Below are 7,320 nucleotides of genomic sequence, written 5' to 3'. Positions count from 1 at the left end.
TAGCGTTATATTTTAGTATTTATTTATTAAGCAAGAATTGATAATTAACCATTCTAAAAAATCAGATATATACATAATATTCAGTGTTAACAAAATTTAAAGATACCCATGAGGCTGTAGCTGGTAAAATATAAAATGCAAATGTGAGAACATTTTTGTTTTTTAACATTATTGAGGCACAATTGATATAGAAAAATTGCACATGTTTATGCATTTTGATGAGCTTGAACATATGCATATTTGCTTTGTTTTACTTTGTTTTAAATTTGGTCACGAGGTATACAATGGACTCTTTATTTTCTGAAGCTTCAGGGAGGAAGCGGCAGTCAGATATTGCGGAGTGAAATGTGCACCTTAACAAAGGAGCAAGGCTCCTTCACAACCAATCCTAACTTTTCACTGCCAAGCGTCAGTCTGATATATCATTTATAAAGGCTCATGGTAGAGTTTTTGTAGCTACAAAGGGCCACATTTGGTCAAATATTTCTGGAACTTCTATTAAGTTTCCAGATGTTTGGGCAATAGCTTTCAAATAACGACAGTTTTTGCTAACTGTAACTTAATTTTGCTAGTCTAGGCATTAGGATGAACTAGTATTCGACTCTTCCAAGCTGCTTCCCCTGTTCTATAAGGTATGAGTGCACTGTCTCTTTCTCTGCCAGGTTTTGCATTTGATGGTTTCCAGGAACTGCTAAGAGTGAGATCATCCCTTAAGCAGTGACTGCCAGAGGAAGGTGAGAGACATATGGTGGCCTTACAGGTATTCTTTCCAAATCTATATTAAGAGATTACACAGAAAATGTCTGCATCTAAATATATGCCTCATGAAATAAAATTCATGAACCTTTTTTATTTCCTCTCATGACCCATGATTGGGATTTTGTCTGAATATCAATAATGCCAAAATAAATATAGAACTGTTAAAATCTCACTGAATTATCCATTATTATAAGGAAATTATAGTAAAGACATTGTGACTATAGAGACAAAAAAGTAGAACTTATAGGATTAAAAATAATAGATATTTTACAGTATTTCATGAGACCAAGAGACAGAGCGTAAAGAGTTCATGCAGTCTGTGGGGTTGAAGATCTTTCACTTGTGTTCTTGCACTTTACCTATTATTCTCTTAATCCTGCACACATTGCCTTCTTGTTGAAAAAAAGTCATGATAGAGGACAATCAGAAGTTCTATTGCTGAGAAAGTAAATGAGGAAAATGTGAAAGTTAGGTATGTGAGATTAAATGTGGCCAGCATGATATAGTAGAAGCACACACACACACACACACAAAACCACCCTACAGTAGAAGGCAAAATTCCTGGTTTCTAACTGTAAGTGTTACACTTAAAAATGTTGACATTTAGTTTGGGTTGATTTCTCCTACAAAATAGGAATGATATGTAACAACTTTGAAGCCTCCATCATAGGGATTTTGTAAATGACAAATCACATGTTTGTAAATCTACTTTGAAAAGACGAGATATGTATTTCTACAGAGAAATCTCAAGTCTTCTGGAAAGTAAATATTAAAAAAATCTTCTAAAAATCTGTGCCTTTATTACCTCTTTGTGAATGACTCTACCCTCCATCTAATCACGTTAGCCAACAATATGGGAATCCTGCACCAACTTTTAAAATCCAATTTAGTGGTATTTTGACAGCACCCACACTGAGACTCAGAGATCAACATAATGAGTTAGGCAACGTTGTCTTCCTTAAAGGTTCTCAAGCTATTCTGGACCTACCAGTTTTTTACATTTTGTATCTTATTCATTGACATGAATGGTAAAACACAAGCTGAGCCCATTCCATAAGGTGTTTGTGACTAAAAGTCTAATGAAAAAGAATTTGAACGTGGTCCACTATGAATTTCAGACTTGTTTGATAGGTGATGGGGAGGGGGACAGTGAAAGTTGAATTGAAGACAGAAATAAGAGGATCTGTAAAATAAGTCATGATGAATAAGTTAGAATTTGTGCTATACTGAGAGGCAAGGCCAGAGATGTCAAAGAATCATGGTCACAGTTATAATGTGAAATGTGCTCAACATATTCCTTGCTTGATTGACCTTTTCACTTCTTACAGAAGGCAGAATGTAGACTGAGTAGAACAACAGTGTTCAATGATGCTGATAAAAAATGTCAGGAAAAGATAGAAGCTTTGGTTTAATTGATACGCCCTCACCTTTGATTCTTAAAAGGAAAATTACCAGGTTACATTCAATTTACATGTTTAATTGCCATATGTACTCTTATTGAACCTCTGGGTTTGAGTAAGGTATATTTGGGAATAGTATTTAATGAGTCAGCATACAGGTTATGAAGTATTCAGATTTGAAATATTATCATAAATGTTACACATTTGTACTTACTGGCAAGTGAGGATGAGAAGTCAGCAATTGCATTTAAGTATCTTTTATACTTGTTCTTGATTTTATCTCTACTAACGTTGCTGTAGTTTAGACACTTTTCTCAAATATTTTTCAAAAAATTTGTAACTGATATAACATTCTTCAATCTTGTCCATTCCAAACCATCCTTAACTCTGCTTCCAGAATTGTCTTTAAAACTTAAAAGTCTGATTAGGTTATTACAGTTCCTTAGTACTTTAATTCCTTCAGTGGCATCCAAAGACAAAGAGTAAAACAAAATCTATTTTCAAAAGCCATAAACCTGTCTAGCCATGATTCTTACCTCTCTGTCTCATGACTTAAATCAAATGTGGAACATATGTGTGTGTGTGTATGTATATATGCAAGTGTGTATATATACATATATGGATATAAATTATACATCTATATCTATACATATATAGTCATTTTTCAATTTTTTTCTGAACACCTATTGCATTTTTTATTAGAAGAACTTACTTTTCCATGGTCAGAGATGAATAATAAACAGCAACAGCAAAACAAAACAAAACAAACAGCAATTCATTAAAATAATAAATATGGTAATATGTTCTGAAGAAAATGAAAGAGGATATGAAATAGAGTGACTAAAGTGTGGAGATGGAATAAGCCCTATTTTCGGTAGGCTGGATCTTCCAGAGGAAGTGATATCTGAACTCAGACTTGAAGTAATTCATCGATACAAACAGCTGGGATAAGCAAAGTCTTAAGAAAAGAGAACAACATGTGGGAAGACTTTCAAAACAGTAAAAACTTCACAGTAGCTGGAACATAGTCAGGGGTGGGTGGAGAGAATTGGTTTAAGGTAAAATTGAAAAGTCAGTAGGGCCAGGTAGTGTATAATAGTAACTTTTAGCAAGAAGAGCAGTAACAGTAATGATAACGAATATACAATATGCCAAACACTATTTCAAACAAGCATTTACTAGTTTTATCTTAACAATATCTGTGTGTCAAAGGAACTATTATTAACCACTATTTTGCAAGTGAGGACATGGAGCAAAGAGAAAACTAATGGCTTGCCTAAGATCACATAATAAAACTTACAGCTGGTAAATGATAAAATCTGTCACTAACACGGGCAGTCTGACTTTAGAATCTGTAGTTGTAATCATCATTCTACACACTATATGTAGGAACTTAACAGACTAAATAAGTATTTTAATTTCTTCTAAATGCAATGGGAAGCTAATGCAAAGTAGCAAGCAAGGAAGGTAAGATATAATTTACCCTTCAAAAAGATCCCTCTCGCCACTATGTAGGAGAGTTTGTGTGTTTGTTTGAGGGGGGTGTGCTTACAAAAATGAAAACAGAAAGGCCAGTTAAAGGACAAGTGCAGTCATTCAGGCAAAAGATGGTTATGATTTGGACTAAATAATAGTAGGTAAGCTTATGAGAATTTGTGAAATTCGTATGTATCTTGAAGGTAAAGATAACAGATTTGTTGATCAATGAGAAGAATAGATTGTGAGATTAGACTATTAAGGAAGATTTAATTTTTGCTCACTGAATGTGTAGATGATAATCCCATTAACTAAGATGGGAAATATCAGGTGGCAGGGGAGTAAGTTGGGAAAAGTAGGAAATAAACGGTCTTTGCTTGGAAAATGTTAAGTTTGTCATGCCCATTGGATATCCAAATGGAGAGTTTAAGCAGATAATTAAAAATGAATGTTTGGTGCTCAGGGCGAGGTCAGGACTAAATCAATAAATTTGTGCATCATCAGTATATGGATAAAATTTAGGCCGGGAGCGGTGGCTCACGTCTGTAATCCCAGCACTTCGGGAGGCCGAGGCGGGCGGATCACGATTTCGGGAGATCGAGACCATCTGGCTAGCACTGTGAAACCCTGTCTCTACTGAAATACAAAAAATTAGCCGGGCGTGGTGGCGGGCGCCTGTAGTCCCAGCTGCTCTGAGGTTGAGGCAGGTGAATGGTGTGAACCTGGGAGGCGGAGCTTGAAGTGAACTGAGATCGCGCAACTGCACTCCAGCCTGGGCGACACAGCGAAACTCAGTCTCAAAAAAACAAAAAACAAACAAACAAAATTTAAAGCTTTTTAAAGCTAAGGGGCTGAATGAGTTCATCACCTTGGAAAATGGTAGTCATTCTGATTTACTTGTTACATCTCAAACATTCCATGTTTTCTCATGCCTCCATCATTACAGGCAGTTAGGTAATAATTTTCTCTGAAAAATACAGCTAATCTTTCACATCTTTCCTAAGTCTACCCTCTGTAGTAAAACTTTTCCTGATGACCTGTAAAAAGTTTGGGAGTGATTAAAGCGTTTATTCCAACCATCCATTAATCCATTCAACTAGTGGATGTTGGATAGCTAATCTATGCTACGGAGTTTTCTGAACAATTGGGGTTGCCATGGTAAATACAAAATACTGTATCTCTATCTTTTGGAATTGTTTGCCTGCATGCATCTTCTAGAGCCATATTTCTCTAATGTTGAGTTGTAACATAGTGGGCCATTAAAACAATTTCCTAATGGTTAGCTTGAAGAAAAGAGATAGAAAAAATAAAATAGAGGATATCAGAGTATATCATGCATAACAATAGCAAATAATGCTTTGTGAATTATTTTTTCTCCTGATACAGGTATCTACTATATTGAAACAATGTTTTTTTTTAAATTCTTTTTATTTTTTTATTTTTATTTTTTTATGGAGAGCGTTCAAAAATATTGGAAAGACATTGTAGGAAACCACTTACCACTTTATAAGTCTCTCTCTCTCCATTTGACTGAACTCTGTAGGGGAAAGAGCCCAGTCTTTTTACAACCTTATTACATTTGAATTCTCAGCACATAGCTCCTGATGTGGATCAGGTAAGCAAGAAATGTTTGTGGGAAAAGATGGTGGGAGGGAGAGAAATCACAGAAAGTGGGGCATTACAAGCAAGCAGCACTTAGTACCACTGAAAGTTGGCCTTTGGGGAGTCATGAGTGATTAACCAAGCATTGGGGTTCTCTGCATTGTGATGGGAGGGTAAGTACAGGGCAACTCCAGAAATAGATAGATTTTGCAATTGCTGTACCACAGAATGAAATAACACCTACACATCAAATCAAAGTCTTTTTAATATCTGGTCCTGTATTGGTTGTTATAAAAAACTGACCTTTTGTTTTATAATACCAATTCCATTTGGTTTGAAAAATAAATAAATATTAAATCATTGTAGTAACAATTGCTTGATCTCTAATTTATTGATGTAAAATTTTATCCTCTGTGCCAATGTGCATCTCTGATTTGTAGATAACTTCTTTATTCTTGGTAATAATTAACAGCCTTAGGAGAAAGAAGTCTGTGCTTAAATGAAATGCTTGATCTCAGAAAATGGAAAGAATTTAAAGATTCTGATACTTTATGACAAAGATATTTTACTGCCAGGAAAAATGGTAAAAAGCTTTTACTTTGATTTAGTTCTTGTTTTTCAATTCTTCAATTAAATTCAAATTTTATGTAATAGACCATAAATATCCATTTTTAAAATTTAATCTTTTTTACATAAAACATTTATTTCCTATGTCTTTGAACTGGAATTGAATTTGTGTTTTAATTTAAAATACCATCATGACCATAATCTGAACATGTAGAAAAATATTTCTTGATCTCTTTGTTTAGCTTACTATTTTATTAATAACTTTTCTAAATAAAATGTTCTCATTTTTACAAGTTTCTCAAAACAGAAGAGTAGAATTTTAAAAGCTCTGAATATAAGAGGGCTTTGTTAATGTTTTGATTAAGGAAGGAAAGACAGAAGAAATAAAAAAAGGAAAAAAGAGGGTAAGAAAGAAAGGAAACTGAAGAAAGGATTTAGGGGAAGAGCAATGAAAAAAACATATTTAACATCTACCTCTTGCTATAAGGTTAGATTCCCACGTCTTCCAACTTTTCCTCCCTTTTTTCTTTCAGATTATGGTCATAATGGTATTTTAAACCAAACAACATTAATAATAATAACAAAGTTTTACCTGGAAACAGAAATAGAAAACACCATAAAAAAGCATGGTCCTGCAGCCACACAGTTCAATCCTATGAAGGTATTCAAATTAAATTCTAGAGTATCAAAACCTTTTTAAATCAAATTATAGAACAAACTACTCCTTTAAAAACAGATTGGGCCAGGCGTGGTGACTAATGCCTGCAATCCCAGCACTTTGGGAGTCCGAGGCCGGTAGATCACAGCTCAGGAGATTGAGACCCATCCTGGCCAACACGGTGAAACCTCATCTCTACTAAAATACAAAAAATTAGCAGAGAGTGGTGGCACGTGCCTGTAGTCCCAGCTACTCGGGAGGCTGAGGCAAGGGAATTGCTTGAACTCGGAAGGTGGAGGTTGCAGTGAGCCGAGATCGCGCCACTGCACTCCAGCCTGGCGACAGAGCAAGACTCTGTCTCAAAAAAACAAACAAACAACAACAACAAAACAAAAAACAAACAAAAACAATTAAAAAAAAAAAAACAAAACTGATTATAGGTAGCCACATGCCCAGCAGCGGTGACAATGTGGCATATACTTGCAGTGAAGTGCAACTGTGCTGGGGAAGGAAAATTGTATTTTCATATATTGTTTCTAAGAAGAACATTATTTTCTTTTGGCCCAAAACCCTGAAGGCAGGAAGGGAAACGAAGTGAACTGCATGCCGAGATGAAGTATGAATGGGAAGTTGCAGACAAATAAAAATCAAGGTGAACTCCCCCTTTTCCACTCTCCCTCCCCACACACATTTTCTATATGGTTACTAAAATCATAACATGTTTGGCACACTGATTAGCACGTGGTAGCACTCAGTGAATGTTAGATATTATACTGAATGGATTGAAATAGACGGAGTTGAGGCAACACCCTTGAAGAGATACATAAATGTGGGAAGCTGAACAATAGTCTCCAAAAC

This window comes from Macaca mulatta, chromosome 5, assembly GCF_049350105.2.
Source record: "Macaca mulatta isolate MMU2019108-1 chromosome 5, T2T-MMU8v2.0, whole genome shotgun sequence".
Classification (NCBI taxonomy): domain Eukaryota; kingdom Metazoa; phylum Chordata; class Mammalia; order Primates; family Cercopithecidae; genus Macaca; species Macaca mulatta.
Note: the sequence above shows the minus strand (reverse complement) of the source record.